The sequence below is a fragment of the Pantherophis guttatus genome, chromosome 2 (genome assembly GCF_059756535.1).
Source record: "Pantherophis guttatus breed Tessera chromosome 2, ASM5975653v1, whole genome shotgun sequence".
Classification (NCBI taxonomy): Eukaryota; Metazoa; Chordata; class Lepidosauria; order Squamata; family Colubridae; genus Pantherophis; species Pantherophis guttatus.
In genome coordinates, this window is record NC_142064.1 from 33,291,197 (window position 1) to 33,318,025 (window position 26,829).

A 26,829-nucleotide genomic window follows, 5' to 3' on the forward strand; every position below is an offset into this window, starting at 1 on the left:
CTCAAAATCTGCAGGACCTTAACCTTACTTTTGTCTATTAATCATTCAATCCTTTGTTGGTCTTACCCAGATTGTCCACTTATGCTATTCCCTATTCCATGAACTCTGGGATAGGACAAGTTTAATACAAAAAAAAACTCTAAGAAAGGGGGATTTATGTTTTGTGGTTGCTCTTTCAGGCAACTGGACTGATACATGGGTTACCTGATGATAATTTTCCTAAGGTGCAGTAAGATTTTTATATCAATACTACCGTATTTTTCGGAGTATAAGACGCAACTTTTTCCCCCCTAAAAGGGGGTGAAAGGGGGTGTGTCTTATACACTGAATGTAGCCCCACCCACCCACTGGTCCCCACCCTTTGGCCTCTGCCTTGCAACAGTTACCTCCTTGCAAGCAAACAGCAAGAAAAAACAGCTCCTTTCAGCTTCAGCACAGCCAAATTAGCACAAGTTGATTGGATCGGCCTCCCAACTCTCCGCTGATTTGCTCTCAGCTGTTTTGGGCAGGGTTCTGTTGCTTGCCCCAAAGAGGTAAATTGCTGGAGCAGATTTTTTTTTTCCTTGTGCTAATCAAGCTATGCTGAAAACGAAAATGAAAGTAAAGCAGGCTGTTTGCTGTTTGCTGCAACGAGGCAAAATTGCTCAGAGGCAGGGGCAGAGGGAGATTTCTTTTTCTTCTTTTCCTCACCAAAAAAGGTAGGTGTGTCTTGTACTCCTGTGCATCTTATACTCCAAAAAATACGGTATATGACCCATTGGCTCATCGTTTCTGAAATATTTCCTTACCTAAATGGAGAAACAGAGTGATCACAGATAGTTAAAAAAGCAGTGGGAGCAGCAGAAACTTCTGACTTCCTGCCAGCTTCCCCACTGAGTTTCCTTGTGGAAGGCTGACAGAAAGCATTGAAAATCTTCCACCCTTCCCCCTTCGCTTCCTGAAGCAGCCACAGCTTTTCCAAATTTCATTCACTCAGGAGTTATGGACACAAGATTTTGGACACATTCTGTAAGTTTGAGGTACTTTGGTTCAAAAATTCTTGCTCTGTGATGTACTGTTTCACCTAATTAAAGGTCATGACAGCAAGAGTTTTAGTAGCATATAGATTTCTACATTTGCAGCTAGGTGTATGCATTAGCTTGTGAAAATGTTATGCATTAGCTTTTGTCCTCTTTTAATTATGCATGCTCTCAATTTTGGGTAGTGCATATATGGCTACCCTATCCAAAAATGTCTCATTTCCCAGGTGTATTGTTTTTCTTGTTCAGGATTCAAAGTCTTCATTGAGGAAAGCATTATCGAACATCATTTATTGGGGGAAAGATAGATTTTAAGCTAAATCAATACAAACTAATGATAAAGACAGTTTGGAAAGGGGAGCATGGAAAAGTGATAGATTTACTATACTAAACTGATATTTACATCATTATCATATCTACTTTAGCCCTATATCTATTAGTATTGGTAATTTGCAATCATACTTTGGGGGGTAAGCTGTGAATATGGGGCAGGGGAATCTCCTGGACTCACAGCTCCAGCTAAAAGAACATATAGTAGATATGGCCTTTGCACAGCTGCATCTTATGTACCAGTTTGTGCCCATTCCTGGACCAGGAAGCTGTGGTTATGGTCACTCACAGCTTAATCACTTTTCAGTTAGACTACTGCAATATGCTATACATGAAGCTGCTTTTGAAAACCCACCAAAAACTTCAGCTGGCCCAGAATATAGTGGTGCAGATAGTTCTGGGTGCAGCTCATTACATGCACACAGCTACATTGCAAGCTTCACCAGTCCCTATAGGTTTCAAATTCCAATAGGTTTGTATGTAGTGATATGTAGAAATGACCCTACAAGATTGATCTTATAAATCCTTCAAGGTAGTCCAGACAAGAAGCACAACTATAAGTACTAACTCTTTTTTTAAAAAAAATTTATTAAAATTTATTATAATACAATACAATCACTCAGACAGTGTTATTTTTCTACACAGGTTAAATTGATTTTTCTTTTACTTTTCATCGTAAAATAACATAATTTATATATGCATCTTAAAATTTATATTAACTTTTATCTATTCTTTATTCTATTATCAATCCACCTGTACCAATCATCCCACACCGTATAATATTCTGAGTCTTCTTTCTCATTTAATTCTAATGTTAATTTGTTCTTTTCGGCACATTCTAGAACCTTCTGAATAATATGTTCCTCTGGTGGTGGTCCTTTCCTTTCCAATATTGGGGATAAGCTATTCTTGCTGCAGTAAGTATATGTATGATTAGATATCTTTTTGTTTTTCGAATTGATACCTGAAACATTTCTCCTGGGAATACTAAAGACGAAATATCAGATATAAGTACTAACTCTATCTTCACTGTAAGGTCATGTTAACAGAATCTTGCAAGTCCAAAAATATTTCTCCCATTCTTCTTTACTTCAGGAAAAATCCCTTCTGAAAAAATAATCCCATGTCCTCCCACTTCGGTTGATTGAAGTATTAGTTGTCCAATTGGTTGTCCAATCAATAGCACACCCTCCTGTCTCCCAAGGTCATTCCCACATGACCACTACATTGTGGGACCCCCTTCTTCCAAAAGAATCTGCCCATGCATACATTCCCATAAGAAGCTCCAGGTTTCCTCATTTAATCTTTGCTTTTTTAAAACTTTGCCATGGGATCTAGGAAGTGTGACTATTAGGTAGCTGCCCATGTGTCATAATTCTTATAACTGCTGATATAAGAGAGGCCACAACTTCACTTTAAGAAAGCCGTCACAACTTTAAGAAACCTGTTTAGACTTAAAAGAGGGGATGAAAGGACTTGTGTAATATTTAAGAGGAAGGAGGGATTATGTTTGTAAATATCTGTGAAAAGAAGGTAGAAGTTATTATATTTCTTAACTTTAGTTTATTTTCTTCTCGTTTCATTTCCTTCATTCTTTTCTTTTCATTTGTCATATATTCTGTGAAACATTCTTAATACATATTTTAAAAAAGAAAATTTGGGTTCAACTGAGTGAAGTTTCCTTCTGGCTCTTTAATTATTGTATTTGGCCATCATTTTGCACTTAATATTTTATATTTTGTGTATGTTTTCATGTTACGTGGTTTATTGTTTTTCTATTCTACATCACACTATTTGAGCTGGGCAAACCAATAAATGAGTAAATAAATATTGGCTATCTGTCCAAAGATTCTGAACTGAAACAGGGAACTGTTCATGAATTTATTTCTTTGGTTTAAGGAAAATATGTATTATGATTGAATACTGCATTGCTATATTTTGTGTTACTACTACTGAAGTCGTATGCCTGTGGGTGGGTGGGGTGGGGTGGGGTTATCATGTATTGTTTTTCATTTAATTCATCTCTGAACCAGACTTACCGGATATTCTAAATTCCAATTAATCAATTGAAAAATAATCAAACATTGTTCAGAACTTCTGTACGTTATCTGGAAGTATATATAAAGATCCACAACTATCAGGAATCTAATGACTAGCATTCAATTGTATTCCACTGAACTTTACAATCATCAATGACTCCAATAAATAAACAATATTTTCTTTACCATTAAGATACCAGTCTTCTCTGACTGTTGTCTTCCAGATCTGTTACACTACAATTCCATAATTCCTAGATAGAATGGCCAAAGCATCTGCAAAACATGAAGGCTGCTTTGTATGAAACAAGGTATATGACTTTGCTCTGTACTTGATAAAGATCTGGCCTTGTGGTCCCTGATTACTACAACTATGTCCCAGTAATTTAACCAATCAGCAAAGAGGCAAAAATCTGTGTACTTACTGAGAAGATACTATCAGCAAATACTAAACAAAATAACCAGCGTCTTTATTCCTTAGCTCTTCTTAATAGTATTTATCTTACTGGAATCTGGACACCTAATTCCTGCCTGTCATCCTCTTTTTTTCTCACCTTGAAATGTCTGTATTTTCACTATAGAGAGTAATTGCTAGTGTTACCTCTTTCAGATAGATGAAAAGGGGAGTGTTGACAGTCTATTTTATATAAAACTAACTAATATGTATTTTGGTCCCATACTTATAGGAATTTTGTTGAAAGCCAAAGTTTCTTAAGACGGAGATGTCAACCAAGAGCCATCCAGCTTCAAAGCCAAATGTTCAAGGTTAAAGCCTGTTAAACTATGGGAAGTAGCAACACCTTAAAACAGTGCCCCCCAAGTCACATAACAATTAGATAATGCCACCTGGGAACATAGTCAATGACAGCAAATTCAGCTGGGATATGTATATGAGCATATGTAGGCATAAGAAATCAGAAAATGCCTATCTCAGAAAGACCAGATAAAGTCATCTTGCATAGCAAATATAATATTTGCTCTTTAAAGTTGTTTAAAAATAATATTTCCTGAAAAGAGCTAAGCTGATGATGAGCTAGAAAAACAAATTGGAACAATGAACAGCTTCACATGAATTCAGTTCAAAATCTTTCAGACTTTGCATCCTAATAATGAATGACATCCATGAATGAATGATGGAATGATTGTCAGTACCATTATAATTAAATTTCAGTTTGATGCAGGATAGAACTTGAAATGATGGTAAAGGAAGGGTTTCTGGCTCATCAGTTTTGCTTAAGAAAATCACAATTTGGATTGATGACTTCCTTGAAATGGTTGTAAGATTAATATCCTCAAAACTTCATAATTCTGAAATGTTTTTTAAATAGAACCATTAACTCAAGATAATGATTAGGATAAACTCAAGATAATGATTAGGATAAACTAGAACAATCCCATTCACCAAAAGCAAATTGTTTTGCCAATAGATATTTCTTTAAAAGTTGCCTCAACATTTTGGGCTTAATATCATGTTTTTCCCCCCAGTTAGGCTTTAACCTTTAACTAGGTCCAATATTGCTTTCTAGCTTTTTCTAGGATCCTGTGGGAAATGCAAGAAGATTTCAATCCTCTTTCTTTATCTCTGTTCTGGTGGTCTTCAAATCCCATCTAATGCTTGCTTCTTCTCTTTTTTAAGCATCCAGATGGTTAATTAGGTGCTTACAATCTTATCAGGGCCTCCCAGTATCGTAAGATAAAGTAAAGGTTTATGCAACTATTCTGTCTGTTATTTGGTCCATACAACTGAACACTCCCCAGCAGTGGGTATACTATTTAATTAAGAATCATAGCAGTAGCTCACTAATGGAAAAGTATTTTGAGGTACCATTTTTCCTTGTCTTCACCATTTCTGTGCTAGGTAGATATTTTTCTTGTAACCGACTGTGCTGTAGATGTCCATATTTCCCAAAACTCTGAATTAAAGATTAATTCACTGATCCCCAATGAGAAAGGCAACTATATAAAACAAGGGTGGGCCTTTGATTGTGCAATTGTGACTGCCATATTTACTTTTTTTAACCTATCCTTCCCACAGACACCTCTGGTGTCAGTCAACTGATCAGCGACATTTAATCCCTCTACAGATTATTACTTATCTTCCTCCAGTGAAGATATGGAAATATACAAATATACAACTCTAAACAAAAAGTTTCAAGAGGTTTTAATTATTCTTATCACATAGAAAAAGCTTATGTTATTGGTACCCTATATACCAATATAACAACAACGCAGTGGCTCAGTGGCTAAGATGCTGAATTTGTCAATCGAAAGGTCGGCAGTTCAGCGGTTCGAATCCCTAATGCTGCGTAACGGGGTGAGCTCCCGTTACTTGTCCTAGCTTCTGCCAACCTAGCAGTTCGAAAGCATGTAAAAATGCAAGTAGAAAAATAGGGACCACCTTTGGTGGGAAGGTAACAGCGTTCTGTGCATCTTTGGCATTTTGTCATGGCGGCCACATGACCACAGAGACGTTTTCAGACAGCGCTGGCTCTTCGGCTTGGAAATGGAGATGACTACCTTCCCCTACAGTCGGGAACGACTAGCGCATATGTGCGAGGGGAACCTTTACCTTTACCTTATACCATATGAATGTATGAGATTTTAAATGAACCACAAGAATTATGATATTTTCAGCCTGTAAGGAAGAAAGAATATAATTATATATCAAGCCTAGCAATGAACCAATTAATAGTTAAAAGGGGATTTATACTTAATGTTAATTTGGTTCTGAATTCTGGGGCATTCTATGTTAAGAAAAGCAGTGTTTGAAGATTAATTATGCTTGTCTAAGATGAAGGTACTGATTTCAAATGTCTTAGCATGTTGTTAGACTGTGGGGGTAAAGCAAAGGAGTGTGGTACATTTCAAGTCTGAGCAATGTTGAAATACATGATTAAAGCAAGTTCTAAGGCTCCTAAGTAGCAGACTGTGATAATCTTTTGGGCTACATTGTGTGATTCCAAATTAATTTCTTGAAAAGAAAGGGAATGTTTAATCAGCAGAAAGTGAAATGTAAAAGCAAATTCAGAAAAGGATTTTCAGATGCATCCATGTGGAAATTCATGTCTTCATTTTCAAGTTTAATAATTAATTCATTGGGTCAATTTCATTCAGCTAATTTGAATTTGAATTTGACAATACTTAGGACTTCTAGGGTGCAGTATATGAAAATTGTTTCATTCAAACATTGTTCAAAGGAAAATGATTTGGGGGGTAGCATTCTAGGTGATATCAGGTTCATAGTTGCAAAGCTAACAGGAATGTGTATTAAATTATCTATTTTTCATGTTTCTGGATATTCATCCTCCTTGGCTTCCCACACTTTAATTAATCCCAAGGGAAGCCATCATACGAAAACTTTTCTCATGACTCTTTTTTCCTATCAACCAGGGAGGTTGACAAGTAATCAAGAGACTTGTCACTGGAAACTACGGCACTAAAACCTTCTGCAATCCAACAACAAAAAAAGAAACTCAGAAGTAGCACCAAAAGGAATTTTAAAGAATCTTGGAGATGAGGAAGGGAGGAAAAAGCCTTTCCTGCTGAAAGACAGCTCTGGATATAGTATTAGAATTATTTTATTTAGCTCAAAATGGTTTTTCACTCACCAAATTGTGTAAATATGTATATTTATCAGGTGGTTGGTTGAGTGGGTGGAGGGAGGATGGTTCCACTAGCTGGAATTAAGTTTCACTTGTGGGCAAATTGCAACTCAACTATAGATGGCAATGCCATCAAATATTCCAAGACCTCGGTGCCTTCCGCCGTGCCCTTAAAACTTTCTTTTTCCAGCAAGCCGGGCTGGCCTAACACTTTTTAAATGTTTTAATTGGTTTGTTACTGTTTTTAATTATGGGGCCAAATTTATATATATCTTTTAATGGTATTTTAATATTTGTAGTCTATGTTTTTACATGGCTGTACACCGCCCTGAGTCCTTAGGGAGAAGGGCGGTATACAGATTCAAAAATAAATAAATAAATAAATAAATAAATAAATAAATAAATAAATAAATAAATAAATAAATAAATAAATTCCCAGGAAATATTTACAGCAATTTTCAACTCACTTACAAAACCCCCTTAACCAGAGGTCTTCAAATTTGGCAGCTTTAAGACTTGTGGACTTCAACTCCCAGAATTTGCCAGCCAGCATAGTCTTAAAGCTGCCAAGTTTGAAGACCTCTGCCTGTAACATTTGTGAAAATTATTTTTCCTAAAGTCCTCCTTTCATAAACAAGGAATTGCAAGCTAAAGCAGCTTGTGTGTGTGTGTGTGTGTGTGTGTGTGTGTGTGTGTGTGTGTGTGTGTGTATCAGAGTTGTGTGTGTGCATGCGTGTGTACACACACACACACACACACACACACACGCATGCACACACACAACTCTGATTTCCACACAGGCTTAGCTGCTGCTCAGTAAAGTATGTATCACAGTGATAGTTTGCAATGTACACAAATACTTTGCAGTGCTGTAGAGAAATCAGCAGACCAATCCTATGGAGAGATAGGCAGATTAAGTCTTCAACTGGGCACCGGTACCTTAACTGTGCATTACATCCATTTAACAGAATAACAGAGTTGAAAGGGACTCTGGAGGTCTAGTCAGTGGTGGGATTCAAGCAATTTAACAACTGGTTCTCTGCCCTAATGATTTCTTCCAATAACCAGTTTGCCAAACTGCTCAGAAAGTTAACCGGTTCTCCCGAAGTGGTGCGAACTGGCTGAATCCCACCACTGGGTCTAGTCAAACCCCCTGCTCAAGCAGGAAACACTATACCATTTCAGACAAATGTTGTCCAATTTCTTCTTATAAAGCTCCAGTGCTGAAGCATCTACAACTTCTGGAGGCAAATTGTTCCACTGATTAATCGTTCTAACTGTCAGGAAATTTCTCCTTCATTCTAGGTTGGTTCTCTCCTTGATTAGTTTCCATCGATTGCTTCTTGTCCTGCCTTCAGGTGTTTTGGAAAATAGGCTGACCCCCTCTTCTTTGTGGCAGCCCCTGAGATATTGAAACATGCTATCATGTCATCCCTACTCTCCTTTACATTAAATTAGATATACCCAGTTCCCATAACCGCGCTTCATATGTTTTAGCTTCCAGTCCCCCTAATCATCTTTGTTGCTCTTGTCTGCACTCTTTCTAGAGTTTTAACATCTTTTTTTATATTGGGGTGACCAAAACTGGATGCAATATTCCAAGTGTGGCCTTACCAAGGCATTATAATGTGGTATTTAACACTTCATGTTCTAAGTTTTTATTTCATCAAGCTGGCCTGGCCTAAATCTTCTCCCTTTTAAAATTTTTAAATTTAAATTTTAAACACTAATTTTAATTTGTTTAATTATGGGATATTTTAAAATTTAGCCAAATTGTTTAATCTGTTTTAATCTATTTTAAATTTTGTATCTCTGTGTTTTATCTTTTGGCTGTTCACCACCCTGAATCCTTCGGGAGAAGGGCGGTATAGAAATTTAATAAAATAAAATAAATAAATAATAAAATAAAGTTACAGTAACATTGAAAAAATGGACCTGCAACCAGTTTTCAAAGTGCGGACACCTTATCGCAATTTGGGTGCTTGGCAACCAGCTTGCACTTATGGCAGATGCAGCATCTCAGTCATGTGATTGCCATTTGCAACTGACAATTTTTAAAAAGCATTAAATAAACAACACAGAAAGAAGGAAATTATGGCTGAACACTGAGGAAGAAAGGAACATATTTCTATTATAAATGAAGTGACGCAATTTACTTACAACTAAGCTAAATGACTGTTGTAGGAGAAGGGTTCCCATTCAGTTTACACAGATATTATTGACAAATAAAAGTTACAAGTCCCTTGCAAATGCTTTAAAATTGAAGCTATTCCCCATAAAAATCTAAATGTTGCATTACAGGAAGGAGACACAGTAAATGTTAACTTTTTGTTGTTGCTCACTAATAGTCCACATTTTTACAGAATGGAGAATCTTCCAGTCATGTGCAATGGGTTGTCTATTTTTTAACAGCAGCAATAACAAATGCTTGGCATTTTAATCATGTGTGTACCAATGATAGTCAATCACAAGCTGGATAGAAATCAGCAATCTGATGTAACTGCAAAAAATGCAATTTTTAGGCAATATCAATAACAATATAGTTTTAGATATTTAAATTATTCTGCACCAGTCAGATATCTCCTTGAATATTGTGCTTTATTCTGGGCACAATACATTAAGAAGATTTAGAAAACCAGAAGACATACTTTAAAGGTACCAGAGCCATGGTGGAACAATGATTAGAATGCAGTATTACAGGCTAATTCTGTTCACTGCCAGGAGTTTGAATCCCTCGATCATGACCGGCTCAAGGTTGATTCAGCCTTTCATCGTTCCGAAGTTGATAAAATGTTGGGAGCAATATGCTGACTCTGTAAACCACTTAGAGAGGACTGTAAAAGCACTGTGAAGTGGTATATAATTCTAAGTGCTATTGCTAGTGCTAAACAAAATAAGAATATTAGAGGACTGGAAACTAAGATACCTGAGTGGAGAGAAAGAGTCACCCAGAAATGTTTAACTTTGAGAAATGGAGTTGGTGTGTGTGTGCTATGATAGCATTGTTGACTGGTTATGCACAACTTGTTTAGCCAGACTGGTTAAAGATCAAGGGGCTCACACACAATATGCTGGGTTTGGTTAGTTTTAACTTGGGGGATATGCCAGCCTATTTAGCTGCTTTATGGTGCAACCATGTTATTATACAACTTCCTAAACTGAGTAAATTCTGGAACCAGATTAAGTGTTGTGTATCTAGATGGAAGTGTTATTATAAGGATGGCGTCATGTTCTATTTGTCCTTGAGTTCAGTAAATGGAATAATAGACTTAAATTACAGAAAAATAAATTCTTATTGAATGTTAAGAAAAATGTCTTAATGATATTATCTTAATGATAAGAACAATTAGGCAGTGGAACCAAGAAACTAGAGAGGTATTGGGAAGGTGTATTCAAACATCTATAAGGAACAGTGGTGGGTTTCAACCGGTGTAACAACTGATGCGCTTCACGCACGTGCTTTGCATTTCAGAACAGCTGAGGCATGGCAATCCACTCTGCCGCGCCTATCAGCTGGGCTAAAAAAGAACATATATAGGTAGGTATAGTGCAGGGGCGGGCAGGAGGGCCCAGCTGATGGTTGGAGCGAACCGGTTTACACTCAGCTCACCATCGCCGCTACCGGCTCGCCCAAACCATGGCGAACCGGTAGAAACTCACTACTGATAAGGAATGTTTTAAATTAGATTACTGCACTGAACCAGGGATTAAATTAATGGCTTAAATGGCACTTTCCAAATCTGTAATTCTATGAAATAGACAAAGCTTGAGGAGTGTCAGGATTTCAAAGGATGTGTTTGTAATGTCCAGTTCTATTACTTAAAAATAAAAACTGGAGCCAGCAAATATACCACAGTAATGTGACACCTTGTTTTGTCAATTCTACATCCACCAATCTAAGCCCCAACTACTTTTACTAGAAGATCTCAGAGTATGACAAAATAAAAAAGAACATTTTGAAATCCAGCCTCTTCCAACATGGTGATTTCCAACGCTTAACTATATTCTATGTAACTCCTAGCCAGTATGCCAAGCATTCAAACCATAAAATTTACAGACCCTTCTTTAAAGATGCCACAACTTAGAGAACAAGATGAGAGCTCAAAACACACATTCTTGAAACAATAAAATAAATCACTTTTTTTCTGTTCAGAAAGATGTCTGAAGTAGTTTCCTTAGAGCAGAAGGTCACAGTCTTTCAACCAGGAAAATTTCCTCATCAGTATTGCTAAATCACGAGTTACTGAATCATACTTGTCTGTGAATTCATCTTCTTCCAACTCTCTGGTCTTTTTGATCCTTTGGCTGAGGGAGGGGACTCTTCCTCAGAACTCTCTGACTATGCCATTCTCTTTCATGCCAGACAATAAAGAGCTGTCTGTGCTTCCCCACTTTACTTTCCTGTTAGATCTTCCTTTTAAAGTTCTTAGCACTTCCTCAGCCAGCTATACTTTCCTAAGAATTTTTATATTTTATTTATTTATTTTTTACATTTATATACCGCCCTTCTCCCGAAGGACTCAGGGCAGTGAACAGCCAAAGATAAAAATCCAAAATACAAAATTTAAAAGTAATTTAAAATAAATTAAATAATTTGGTCCAACAGTTTAAATACCCCATTAAAATTCAGGTTAAAATTAAACAATTTAAAAAATTTAAAAAAATTAGGCCAGCCCGGCTTGGTGAAATAAGAAAGTCTTTAGAGCCCGGCGAAAAGTTTGCAGGTCCGGGATCGTCCGTATCTCCAGGGGGAACTCGTTCCAGAGGGCAGGTGCCTTCTTCCACTGTTCCCAAATTGAATTAATATTAGGATTTGGGCAGATGGAATTGCTGGGGAATTTTCATTTCAGCTAAATGTTTAAAAAAAAATAGTACTTAGAGTATCAGGAAAACATTTACATGTATCTTATCTATGTATGTTATAAAACAGGGGTCTCCAACCTTGGACACTTTAAGCCTGGAGATCTTCAACTCCCAGAATTCTTTGCTGGCTGGGGAATTCTGGGAGTTGAAGTCCTCCAGGCTTAAAGTGGCCAAGGTTGGAGACCCCTGCTATAATCCATTAACTGCTACCCCCCCACCCACCCCCCCACACACAATCAGTGCTCAGTGTCCCAAGAAAAAGTTGGGAGGTAATTCCAAAAATATTTCTTCACAAGAAGTAATGAACAGATTGAACTGGATGACAGAAAATACTGGGATGGCCCTCCACTTGAGATGTTTTTAAAGAGATCAAATAAATGCCAAGTGGATATCAGAAACTATTGAGCGGGATACAAAGCTACAGTAAGTTCTATGTTCTATAGAACTATTTATTACTAGGTAATGAGAAGGAAGGACTCACTGGAGAAGAGCCTATTGCTGGGAAAGATTGAGGGCAAAAGAAGAATGGGACGACAGAGAATGAGGTAGCTGGATGGAGTCACTGAAGTAGTAGGCGTGAGTTTAAATGGACTCCAGAGGATGGTAGAGGACAAGAAGGCCTGGAGGAACATTGTCCATGGGGTCACGATGGGTCGGACACAACTTCGTAACTAACAACAATAAGACTGGACAAGAACACTTGCCCTAATAACCTAGCTTTTGGCCTTCCAGAGTCCAGCATCTGGTTTCACACAACATAGTGAACAAACTCCAAACAAGAGTAAGGTTTAGCAAAAACCACTATGTACTGATTCAACAAGACTCTGTTCTTTAAGGATAATAGACCTTGCTGAAACCAAGCAACACCATTATCTACAATGCCATATCCTTAGTGGAAGAGGAGGAGAGGGAGAAGGAGAAGGAAAAGAAGTTGAAGTTTAATCCAAAGTGGCTTGGGATAAAAAGCAGGTTAAGCAGGTTAAGGAGTACTTTTTTTCCATTAAAGACCACAAAATTAGGAAAGAGTCAAATCAAAAATGATATATGTGAAATGTCTAAATATACTTGCATCACTTTTCTAAATGATATGAACTGTAGAACTAATAGCCATTCCACAATTCCTGCATATGCTGGATGGATTTTTCCATCAGAAAGCTGGGCTTTCATTCCATGTCCATTGCTGTGCTATAAAGAAGGAGCCAGTTTGGTTATTAACTCATTACCCAGAGCAATGCTATCATGGATAGTTTCAAACTGTGCAAAACCACGGGCTCCTCCAAAAAGCAGCATCTCCCAATATATCCCCCTTCTATGAAGATGAAAGGCAAATGGGTATTTTGGCAGTTTGTTTGTTTTTTCAGTAGCCTAGAGATTCAAATTAAAAGAGAACCGTGCTCCCCGGGCCCTACCCCACCATTACATATATGAATAAATCTTATTCAAATGGCACTCTGGGAATTTCAAAGGGGAGAACAATGTCTCCTTAATTAAAGTGTACTCTTCCACATGCCAACAGCTAAACTGCAGGCCCCCCCGCATTTGTTTTCATATGAATTTATCATTGGCAAGTCTGCCTCTACCTATTGCCTTTATTGTTATAGTAAATTGATATTTCTACAGTACAATCAAAATGTCAGTCCTTTGAAACACCGGCACATATAAGGCAAAAGATAGATTCTGCTTGCAGCTATAATGACATGGACAACAGGGTAGAATCGATAGTACAACAGATTACATCATCTTGCTAGCTTGAGAGAATGAGATAGGACAGATTGCTTCTGTAGCTTCAGCTTGTCTCTTCATACAATTCATGTAGGAGTGGAAATTTCAAACATATTCTAGGTGAATTGTCTAGTCAACATCATCTTGACACAGGCTGCATACTAATGGCTAGCAATAAATAGGATCATATAACAAATCATCCTTTTCCAAATTGATGCCCATCAAATGTATTGGACTTCAATTAGATTGGAGGCTGTATGGGTCAAAACCCAGCATATCTGCAGAAAACCAGTTTAGAGATGACTGATTGGTACACTATTCCTCAAATGCACAATTGCACCATTTTTGTGACTGCACTTAGTACCAGTAGATCCTGAGTAAGCCCAATAGCAAAAGAAGGCATTAGGCATACTATAAAAGTTAGAGATGTTGCCATTTCTGTATGTACTTACAGTTCTAAGAATGCAAAGCGATAGAAATACAAATGTAAAGATTGTACTCAGGAAAGAGAGAGTGAACAATCTCAAAACACATAGGGTGGGAAGATTTGCACACTGATCACACATTTGTGATCAGTTTGAAATCAGCTCCAGAACAATCCTTCTCACAATATTGGCTGTTAGAGAATGATCTTGTGCATGTTTACTCAGAAGTAAGTGCCACTGTATCTTCAGGTACAATATTGCAACTTTTCTGTAAAGATATGAAATATTAATAATAAAAAACAGAAACCAGACCAAATGAATGTAAATATTTTTATCATTGAGGTATTGGTAGCAGTTTATAAATTTTTCAAAATAACGTTAAAAAGTAAATCAAAATTAATGAACAATAGAGGAAGAAAGTTTAAGAATGAAAATGGGATGGTATTCACTAAGTAAATGTAGTACAATGTAATATACTTTTTAGTGTGATACTGGGTTCAAAAGTTGTATAAAATGAATCAAAGAAATACATTAAATGGATATATTTTTAGTCTATCACACTTTTCCTCATGTACTCTCTTTAGCACAGGGGTGTCAAGCTCAAGGCCCGCAGGCCAGATTCGGCCTGATCTTAAGCATTCAGCCTGATGCTTAGATCTGGCCCTCAGGGCTGCCCTGGAAACAGTGAAGGACCGGCCTGTGGTGCCAGCAAAACTGAGTTCAGGAGGGCCGCACGCCACCATGCACAGTCCCTGACCTCCATTTTCACTGGCAGAGGCTGCAGGAGGCCATCACAGCTGAAAACAGAGTTTGTGGGGGCCATGCACAGCCCCCACGAGCTCCGTTTTCACTGCCAGAGTGCTCGGCCACTGAGTGATGTCAAGCTGGCCACACCCACCCTGGCTCCCCGAGGTCAAACACCACCCTGATGAAAATGAGTGAAAATGAGAAAATGAGGCCCTCAATGAAAATGAGTTTGACAACTCTGCTTTAGCACATTAACAATATATCTTAATTAATTATATCTTATATAATTATATCTTATATAATTATATGTTATGTTAATTATATCTTATATAATTAACAAGTAGGTAAATATATCTTTCAAAAATAATCCATTTTGTTGCCACATTTTAGTTCTAGATATTTAAACCCATGCATCAGGATACCATATACAACAGACCCACACAGGATTTTTCTCTGGTATCTGTTACAGTTTGAGGAGCAAATATCTGATGTTCTTCTGTTATATTTCAACTCCTAGAATTTTTACTATGTTGGCTGTTGAAATTTTGGGAGTTACAGTCCAATCCTTTTATAGGGTAAAAGTTCAGGGCAGGCTGATGCAGCACAGCATTACATAAAGACTATTCATTGTCTCACAGATATACTGCAAGTGTCTCATGATTCAACAGAGATTGCCCCAAAGCAATGAAGATCAAAATATAAGGAAGGCAAACACTGAGATTTAGCTTTCAATATGTCTCCTGCTAAGATAGAAGAATGAGTTCCCATTGCAGTATTTATCATAATATCTACTATGATCTGAAAGTTGTATGGCAAAAGATTTGTTATACAAGATGATGTATAAGAAATGGTCAAAGCTAATACATACAAAAGTTAATATGAGACACTTTATCTGAAATTCCTAGCATCAGGATCAGATGAAGAACTGGCAGATAAAAACTTCAGAGAAGCACAGCTTTTGTTTGATCATATATTACTTATAATGTAGCCAGCATACAGGGAAGAAAAGGACAAGAGTGAAGTGCGTAAGTGAGATCTGAATGTAAAGTTTTTCATATTCAAAGTTCCTTTCTTTCTTCCTTCCTTCCCTCCCTCCCTCCCTCCCTCCATCATATACACACCTCTTCAATTTTTAAAAATAGTGACATGACTGTGTGGCTTGATGGATATCTTTCTCAGAGGGCAAAAGAATTCAGTATTAATAAGAGAAATGGTGCCTTGCTACACCTAATCAGAATGTATTCCCCAAACATGATTTTCCCCCTCACTTTTGGCTTTTGCTTGTCATTGTGATATAGTATATTTCGTTAATCAAACTTATCTGATGAATTTACTGAATGTTCCGGTTATCATATTAACCCAGAAAATGGGGCAGTTCTATAATCAAGTTCAGCATATAACCAATGAATAAGTCGGTAAACTTATTTTTTAATCAGCTGCATACATTTTGATAAACCGAATACATTTGCACTCTAAGTAGATTTTTCAATAAATGAAAATATTTTCTGCAAAACATTATTATTAGTATTAGTATTACTGCTGACACCTACAGTATATGGGTATCATTTAAGATTTGGGTTTTTTTCTTTTGTGTCTGATTCTGTTCACTTTATTGCCTTTCTTTTTGGAAATGGAGAACAACTGCAATACCGAGTATTTTTCCCTGTCTATAAGCTTTTCACATTTTTCTCTGATTCCTGTTTTATTTTTTTAAACTAACCTGCATAATATTTTTCTCTCTATCTTCCAATAAAAGTATATATAAATTAAATGAGATATTAAACCCCAAAAGGAGGAAGAAATGGAGGAGAAGGAGACATAACAGCATTTTGATGCTGAAATTTTCATTCCTTCCAGCTTGTATTGCTTCAGGTTTCAATCTGTGTTTCTCGGCAGTCCTTTAGGAGCACTGCAGTAGGCCCACAAAAATCGCTAATGCTGATCCAGCGTGAGATAATGCATCTCAGCAGGGATGACATAATGCCCTAAAAGAAGACGATGATGTAAGATAGCTACAACATGAAATAAAATTACAGCCAATTTCCATTCCCTAGCCTTGAAGGGTAGATTAGAGCAATCAACATGCAGTTGAAAATTTGATGTGCAAAATGTTTCAGAGCTTCGGCTTCAAAAATTCCCATTATTTTTTTTAATGCTTTCTCAAGATTTAATATGCCTGTGCAATCATCTTGAAAAAGCTCTCTATCTTTCTTGATTTAACTCTTGTGTATAATAATATAATGTATGAATAGTTTGTATATATGGTGCAGTGGCAAATAGAATAGAGGCAAATATATATATTTTTAAAAGAAACTGTTGAAGTGCCAGGATTGCCTTGGGTGAGCGTGCCCTCCCTGTTTGAGACTCCTGATTCTATAAAGATGGTCAGAGAGTAGTGTTGAGTGCAGTGTGCTTTCTTTGTATGTTCAGAGGCACTCTTGTTGATTATCATTTCACACCTGTCAGAACAGAAACTAGGAAGTGAAATATAGTGAATTAAATGCTTTATAGGGATTTTCTTCCTATAAATCCTGGGATATCCGTGTTTACTTGACACCCTAAGATAAAACTAGCCAACTATTTAACCAACTTTACTGTGTGAACCCAGTCTGAGTAACCAATTTCTGATCCAGTGTATAGGGTGAGCCCAGAAAATTAAATTAATGTCATCAGCCGTAATTTAACTAACCACAAATAAGCATGTTGTGCAAAGCAGACAATATGTTGTATAGGAATAATAAAGTAAACTGAAATGATAAGTAATGGCTTTGTATACCCCACTCTGCACATCCATCTAAGAATAAGCCATACAGCTCAGTATCATTCTGGGCTTGCAAGCAGTTGAAATGAGGATTATTCATCATGCTAATTATGGCTTGTTGACTAAACCATAGTAGTAAGTTCCTATATCCTCAATAACCATCAACCATAGTTTACAGAGCATAGTGGTTGATTTCATAAAACATATTAAGCCAAAAATCTCAATATTGTTCATCAAAGTATGTGAAACCAGTGTTAAGATTATTAGCATATGTGAATGTTGGAATAAATATATGAATGTAACTTTAAGTACATTAAATCATGGACTGCATTCTTGTTTCTGAGAAAGGAATCAATTAATTATCACTTCTACCCTGTCTGATTGCTAAGGCTAACTAAACAAGTAAAACTCTACCATTGAGAGGAAGGTATCCAAAAAAGCTGAAGGAAGCCATACATGTCCATTGGCTGCTGAATGCTAATTGATTGACATGGCAAGGGGAAGGAGAAGGAGAAGGAGAAGGAGAAGGGGAAGGGAAAGGGGAATGGAATGGAATGGAGGGGAGGGGAAGGGAAGGGAGGGGAGCGGAGGGGAGCGGAGGGGAGGGGAGGGAAGCGGAGGAGAGCATAGGGGACAGGAGGGGAGGGGACAGAAGAGAATGGAATGGAGTGGAGTGGGTAGAAGCAGGGACATGTGTAGTAGAGAAGCAAAATTCAAGATGGTGTCTATGACCACATACAGCTGTTATATAGCTGCTGCATCCCCACCATCATCATTAAGATTTTGATTGCCACTCCCATCTGCAGACTCCTGAAAAAATGTTTTGTTGCAGAACCAATTGCCATTGTTTGTTATCACTATTCAACAATATTTATTATTGATAATTAGCAAATCTTATTATCAAGAGGATTGGTATTTTGATACAATTTCAACTTATCTCTCTCCATCTCAGATTTGCAAAGAGGTGGGGAAACTATGCAAAAAACGTTGACCTGCTTCAACTTGTGAGATAAATCTGAGTTTAAGGTGTTTTTTTTAATGTATAGGTGTGATCCATTATACCAAAATACCTTCTTTGAAGTTTTGCAGCCTTAGGTTTTAATGTTGATTCACTAATTTACTTGGAAGGACTATTAAACAAGCTAAGGATAATTATTGCTACCAGTCTGGTTGCAAAGAATGTTCCTTTATCAAATATCTATACGTGCATGATAGTACAAATTTCATCACTGTATTAGATCCAAATCCAAATCTCTCAAGATCAAGCAAGAGTAATTTTGTTCAATGTAATCATTTTAGGTGGAACTGAGCCAAACTTTCTCAGGAAACGCTTTGCTATGAACATTCCTGAGATTTTTTTTATTTTGTTCATCCTTCTGCCCCCACCAACAGAAAGTTACTTTGCAGAATTTTACCTAAATATTGTCCATCATTTTCATTTTATATTATTTGCTATTGCAGCCATATTTGTGTAGACTTCAAAATGTTGGTTGAGAAGTTCTGGAGTTGAAGTCCTCACATCTTAAAGTTGCCAAATCCTGTTTTAGGAGGCTAGATTTGGAGCATTACTGAAATACAAGCTAGTGGCCAAGGTAGTGAAAGGTTGATAATGCTACTATTCCTATGGCTTTTTTGAAGTGCAGATTTTAGTGTATCTCTGTGTGTAAATTGGCTGAGAATTAAGAAATGCTTTTCTGGATGTCAAACCATTCCTTCACTTTGGCCCTAGTTGTGGTCAACAATTTTACAGGTAGTCCTCAACTAACGACCACAATCGAGTCCAAAATTTTATGTTGTTAAGTGAGACAGAGTTTTTCTCCATTTTACGACTTTTGTTGCCACAGTTGTTAAGTGAATCACTGCAGTTGTTTCGTTAGTAGCACAATTGTTAAGTGAATCTGGCTACTCCATTGATTTTGCTGGTCAGAAGGTCACAGAAGGTGATCATTTAACCCCAGGACTGCAACCGTCATAAATATGAGTCAATTGCCAAGCATCCAAATTTTGATCATGAGACCATGGGAATGCTGCAATGGTCATGAGTGTGAAAAATGGTCATAAGTCACTTCTTTTAGTGCCGTTGTAACCTCGAATGGTCACTAAACAAACTGTTGTAAATTGAGGACTATCTGTATTTGGCTCCTGGTTGGTGGATTCTCCTGCTTCTTTTTCCAAGCCCCCCAATTGCTTTCCCTACTATGGGCAGGTCCTCTGAAGACCAATGGAAAAAAAAGACAAGAGTTTTACACTTCTTGTTGTCATTTTAGCCTTGAAAGTGAAATTTGGCAGAATGGCTGTCAACTTCACTCATTTAAAAGGGAAAATAAAGGAAGAGTGTTCCTCATCTCCAGTGTTCCTCAGATGAAACTATTAAAGCAGAAACCTAACAGTCAGCATCTTGTCAGTCCACTACTGAACCCAACTGAGGTCCAGATTCCAGAAGTCTAGCTGGAAACGGTTGATGAAATCAGAGAGAGGAGAATGAGAGACATGCCCACCAGGTCACACCAGGAGGCATTGGAGTAACACAGAGTGAAATGCAACAGGCAGATTACCCTGATTTGCCCTGATTTGCCCTGAGAAGGCAAAGATCACCTTCTCAGCTGCCAAGGGCAGGCTGTCCTACCAAGATGATAAGTGATTTGTTCTCATCCTGGGCAAGTCGGAAGTACAGATCAACCCTAGCATCAAAGGGAAAAGAAAAAGTGGGGGAAATGGTACTATTGCTATTAGAAATAATGGATCTGTTGAAGAATTTTTCTACTTAGAGCAGGGGTGTCAAAGTCAAGGCCCAGGGCCCGGATCCAGCCCACGGGGTGCTTAGATCTGGCCCATGGGGCCACCCTGGAAACAGCTAAGAACCGGCCCACAGTGCCTCTGTCAACGAAAATGGAGCTTGGGAGGGCTGCACTCCGCCCGTCCAGGCTCCCTCCCCGGCTCCGTTTTCACTGGCAGAGAGCTGCAGGAGGCTGTTGCAGCCTGAAAACGGATGAGTGACATCGAGCTGGTCACACACCCCTGCCCCCCCCCAGGTCAAACACAACCCTTATGCAGCCCTCAATGAAATTGAATTTGACACCCCTGCCTTACAGAAATGTGGTATCAGGGAATGTAATAATTTAAGATAAGCCCTTCTGGACTCAGCCTTTAGCTTATATAGTACAGCATGCTATGTGCCATTGGATAAACTTTGGGAAGTTTACAAATCTGGAGGGCAATAGTCTCCTTCCGTTTAATTCTCCTCTTTGCAGAATTAAAACATTGCCTCTGGTACCAAGTCATCAATATTAGAAACCATTAATAGCCTGACCCTCCAAGTCCATTCCTCATTTAAAATGTCCAAGTTGGCAGCCATTTACCACAATGGCTGGCAGTGAATTCCACCATTGAAGTCAGCACTATTTAAAAAGTATTTCCTTTGGTCAATATTGAACCTCTCTGCATTAGGTTCAATAGATGACCTCAGTGCCTAATATTGTGAGAGAAGGATAAAATTTGCTTTCTACTACCCACATTATCTATGCTATGCAAGATAATCATCTATGTCTTCTTATATCCCTAGCATATATTTTCTTAGCCTCCTTGTTCTAAGCCAAACTTATTATTTTAGTTGCTTTTTTCATGTTTTCATCTATAACATACTATTTAAAATGCTGTGATCAGAACTGAACCATGTTCTTCAAGCATAGATCTGTATAAGGGAATTATTGGCAGTTCTATTTTTCAGTTTCTTCCTCCTCCTGCTTTTTTAACAGCAGGTGCACCAAGGTTGACATTTTCAACAAATTGTCTTCAAAATTCCTTTTCCTCCTCAGCTACTGCCAGCTCATGTATCATTAATATATAAGTAAAGTTTGGATTCTTTGTGCATACAGAAGTAGAAATTTTACTCCTGTTTCTACTAAGCTGGGCTCTGCTCCTGCTGTTCACTTCCATTTCTTTACCAACCAATAATGCAGAGAATTTCAAGAAGCCATTTGCTGACAGCTTTAAATCTTTAGGGTACATATTATTTTAAATGCCCTAAGCCTAAATGTTTTCAGTACGGATTTTCATTAGAAATTTGTTTTCTTTAGCTCTTCCTTTGTATCTGCTGAAAGTGCCTCAAATGGCTTCCTTCTTTCATTGCAAAAAAAAGGGGGGGAGTGAATATTCCTTGCAATGGAAAACATACTAGTTTGTTTAGCACCTTTTCAGTCCTAGGTTTGGAAATCATAATCCCATTGCTCTTGAATTTTGCCACTGATCATTTGTCTCCAATGCTGAAGATATATATCTAGGCTGGATATCAGTATAAAGGCGATTCTCAGATTGAGAAGGATTCTGCATGACATCAGCCTGCCTGTGGCAGCAAAGAACTTCTGTGTGATTTATGAAGGGTCACTACACATGCTAAGATGATGCAAGGTCCATGCAATGCTTGCCTTGCATTTCATCAGAAATCTATCGAGTTGTAGGAAAGTCACTAGGCCAAAGTCATATAGGAAATGGCCTATAAAGGATTATTTTTTGAAATGGCTTGTTAATAAGATCAGCAGCATAGCTTGTACTTAGTTCTCTGTCCCTCACTTTTTTAATATCAGATATCTCTTCTTTTTGTTTTGAGGGATCTCCCTCAACTCTTCTGCATCCCCAAATTGTGAATCCAGATCTGATCTTCATAAATCCATTCACAAGACAAAAAAATAAATAAATCCATCCGTGGCACACAGTGCTTTCTCAAGGCAAATATAATGAACAGGCAAAAAATCTAAATAATTTAATAATCTTTTCTAGCTCCACTGACCAATCTGAAACCGTTAGAAATTATGTTTATCTAAAGCTCCACACAAAGCAAATAAAGAGTACAGTCACCATGTGCATTACTCCTCAATTATATTCCTGTAACAGGAAACAGGAAACTCTACTCAGAACAAAAGAGCATAGAGTATCAGTATATAGCATAGCTCCAAATTTAAAAATACTGCCACCTACTGGCTGAATACATAGTTGTTGCATAGAATTCCAACAATAAATTCCAACAGAAACTGTTGAGATATAAGACTTCACAGACCTGTCTTCAAGAACTTGTGAGCTAGTAGAATAGGAAGAATGCTTTAAACTTCAGAAATGGGCAAGATCCTTCCTAAATTTGTGGTCTCGGTATGCTCTGAGTTTGCAATTCCTTTGACAATGCAGACTGGTCATTCTGGGAGTTGCAATTCCAACACATGTGGGGGCAGGAGATGGATTAGAATTTAACCAAAGTTTCATTATACATTATTAAACAAATCTTTATGGAGCAATTTAAAAAGGTAAAGCATTTTCTAGTCAAGCTTCTGGCGTCGGTATCCCTGCAATTTACTTGACAGTGTGACAGAATTGGTTTGTCATTACATTCTTCTGGGATATTTTTCAAGTTCCCAATTTTGCAATTTAGGAAACTTCAGGGTTTTGTCCAGGCAGTCTCCAAGAATCAGACACAACTAAATAAAAGAAAAAAAATATCACTATTTTATTAAAAAAATAATTGATCCACAATTAATTATTATACCTAGTAAATATTTTCCATACACATTCAACAAATGAATAAGGGGTAAGATGGGCCCCATTGAAAAGTCTCATCACGAATGAAGGCAAAATGAAAGTCTCATCCCCCCATCACTTGCTTTGATCTTCAATATTTGTGTATGCAATGCAAACATTTGTCACATGTACTGTAGTGCTCTTTGCATCCAGTTTATATGCTCAAAGACCCCTGGATTCCAGCTGCAAAGTATCTACTGTGTAGGCTTTTGTATATAGAATAAAACTGCATGTCCCTTCCCCCACCCCAATTCACTGATTGATTGCGCAAGTCAAACAACTGCATGGGGATATCTTGGATCCATCAATCAAGTCTCTCATTGATGTCAGGTGAAAATCCCAGCCTCCCAAAGCAACAGGGAGGACAAAACAGAATATACTAGCTTGCTCAAGCTTTTGACAGTCTACAGTAAATACTTTGGAGGTTGAAAGGGTTAGGGTTGAAAGAATAACTGTTTTGACATGTGAAATAATATATATATATATTTCACTTTCCACTATCGTTGAATCCCACAAAATGCACTTATGCATGTGCACATTTGCTGACTTTGCACAATACTCTAGACTAAAGCTAAAATGGAGTTAGATAGTTCAAATGTTGAATATTACAAGAATCGAATTAACACATAAACACATAAAAGGGATTATTTGTTTGAGCAAAACATGGTATGTATGTAAACCAGTGGTGGGTTGCCCCTGGTTCGGACTGGTTCGTGAGAAACGGTAGTAAAACCGGCAGGAGGCCCCATCCATCGCCCCAGATGTCGTCATGGGTGATCTGCGCATGCGCGATCCCATTGTGAACTGGTAGTAAAGGTAAGTAGAATCCACCCCTGATGTAAACCCAGCTATTGTGTTTTCTTAAACCAATTTTTAGGGATTAGCATGTTTACTACTATTTGCTATTAAATGCTCAGGTTTTTTAGTGATCAGTGCAGAAGTCTAGTGGGGTGAGGAAGAAAGTAAATACAAAATTCTTTGTCTCATCCCCGTTTTGGAACAAAGATTCTTGTATTACAAATTCGCTGTTTGAGTTTGATTGAATCCCTGAATAGGAATGAGGATTTGGGGTAATCTCAATCTTCTCATTACATATCCAAGGCATATTTTCCTCGTGTTCCTTCTTCCCACCACGTTTTAGTGCCCTTTAATACTGTGACTTTATTACAGTTCATTGACTGCAACTGAGATCTTGGCTGTATGGAGGCAACCTAAGATGAACTGACCCAGCTTTTTAAATGAACTCAGCCAAGTGAAGATATCGGTTTTCTCTCCTGACATTTTCAACTACTTAGATGCTTAATTATCTGTTACCAGAAGGTCTCCCTGAAAGCACTAGCAATTTCACCCATTAGCAATTAGCCACTGAACTTAGGGCAATGGAATAAATATGTAAACACCCTTATCACTTGCATATGATCACAAGGAATGTTTCAAAGATATTAAGGGGTTGCACTCACGAAGAAGGACTGTGATGCCATTTCCATATTTGGTATATTGATATTCTGCCCATATTTTAGGTAGCAATCCAATTGGGGTATATAATAAATTTCTGCCCTGCCCATATTTCTGCTATCAATCTAATGGTATATTTATTTATTTTCCTATTGTATTGTCAGCAAAATCTTTAAGCGATGGGGTAGGGGGGAGGATCAGCTTATTATGAATGATTGAATTTACAGTTTAGCTTCTTTCAGAATTTTGCCTTGCAAATCTAACTGGCCTTGATCTTATAAGCCCCACTGGTAAGCAATTATTCTTGTTTCTTTCTTTCCTTTTAGGATGTGCTGAAGCTCCTCCCATAGGCTTTGATCAAAAACTCACAAAGTGCTATGGCTGAACATCTTGAAAGAACTATCTTTCAACAACTAAAGCAAAATTGGACAGGAGGGGAGAGGTGTCATACAGGGAAAACCTCTGTACAACGTTCAGAGTGAGTTTTTTCCACTATATTTTCTAGGCATCATAAAGGAACAGCTTAGAATCTTTTAGCAAGTTATAAACATACAGTGTTCCAGGCTGGCTAAATTTTTCCTGGAAATGTTCATCGCCTGTACTTTCATTACTGCACTTGTTCATTCATTCCCTCACTTAACTCTTGCAGCCAAGCATCTGTTCAAGAGCATGGATAGCTTTCTCTATCCAGAAAAAGGGCTCCATTGGGATCTTTTGTTTCAGGCCTTATCAGGTGCAAGGAACCAAGATTGACATGTGGAATTACTACAGAATAGTTGCTTTATTGTTGCTCCCCCATAGTCAGGAATCTTGCCAGACTAAAGCATACATCTGCATAACTACTAGATATAACCTGTGAAAGGTTAGGAAGGTCCACACTGGTTCTTTTCCTGCACACAGATAGTCCTCGACTTACCACCACAATTGAGCCCAGAACTTATGTTGCTAGGTGAGAAACTTGTTAAGTGAGTTTTGTCCCATTTTATGACATTTGTTAAGTGAATCACTGCAGTTGTTAAATTAGTAACATGGTTGTTAAGTGAATCTGGTTTCCCCATTGACTTTGCTTGTCAGAAGGTCAAAAAAGATGGCCGCATAATGTTAGGACACTGAGATCTGCAATCATCATAAATATGAACTAGTTGTCAATCATCTGAATGTAAATCACGTGATCATGGGAATGCTGCAGCGGTCATAAGTGTGAAAAATGGTCATAAGACACTTTTTTCAGTGCTGTTGTAACTTAGAAAGGTCAATAAACAAACTGTTGTAAATCGAGGCCTACCTGTACTAAATATTCCAGGCTGAGCTGCCTCTTTGCTCCCTGGGAAAGATTCCTTCCTTCCCACGACTCTGTACAACATTTCACACAGGTCTTTTATAATTGCTAATCTAACTTTTTTGCACAACATTGATCTACAAGGTGTCATTGTGATATTTATTTCCTAACCCCATTCTTCCAGAATCTGCTTCTTGTTCTCCCTATCTGTATGCCAGGTATCCGATAAGCTAACATTCCCTTTTCACTTTCAGATAATATTGTTTTGGGCTGACTCCACCTATGTTAAAGCTGGCTCTAATTCTTTTGCAGAGATTAACAATCCTTATTTTTATGACTATAGATACAGGTCTGCATTTTTATATTTTATTCTCAAGAATAATAAGTTCCAAAAGGTCATGGCAGCACAGTATGGATAAGATGCTTAGTAAAAACACCATGATGAATAGTTAGAACGATAAAAAATAGAAACTATCTGCTGCGGACCAGTGGTGGGTTGCTACCAGTTCGCACCAGATCGGGTGAATCAGTAGCAGCAGTGGCGGGAGGCTCCGCCCAACTATCCAGACACTTCTGCACATGCGCAGAAGTGGTGCACGCACGCACCCACAAGCAAACCAGTAGCGACGGGTTTTGAAACCTGCTCCTGCTACAAACTAACACCATCCATAAGTCAAATTTGGTGTATTTGTTTTGGGGAGAATTCTGATGGAGTTACATCACTTCTTCTATAATTCCTTTGTGGAAAAGGAGGGACTTGAGATTGTTCACAAGTGCTTCTGACAGATGGTCCTTGTAAGGATGCTAAAAGACAGCAGTCTTCGATAGATTCAGAGCTCTTGTAGATGACAGAATAGCCATATTGCTCAAAACATGGTCAGCACTTTCAAAAGGACACTGGGTTTGCATATAGATAGTTATCGACCTACCACAGTCCATTTAGTGACGGTTCAAAGTTACAACAGCATTGAATAAAATGATTTATCACCATTTTTCACACGTACGACTGTTGCAGCATCCCCATG

The 26,829-nt window shown here is 37.8% G+C and overlaps 1 long non-coding RNA gene across 1 annotated transcript; it reads left to right on the forward strand.

Annotated features, from left to right (window-relative positions):
- The first annotated feature begins 924 nt into the window (after positions 1-924).
- LOC148115072 (uncharacterized) lies at positions 925-25,056 on the forward strand. The gene is made up of 3 exons (XR_015731882.1): positions 925-1,008; positions 2,192-2,266; positions 24,852-25,056. It is a non-coding gene; the product is annotated as an uncharacterized LOC148115072 (long non-coding RNA).
- The last annotated feature ends 1,773 nt before the right edge of the window (positions 25,057-26,829 follow it).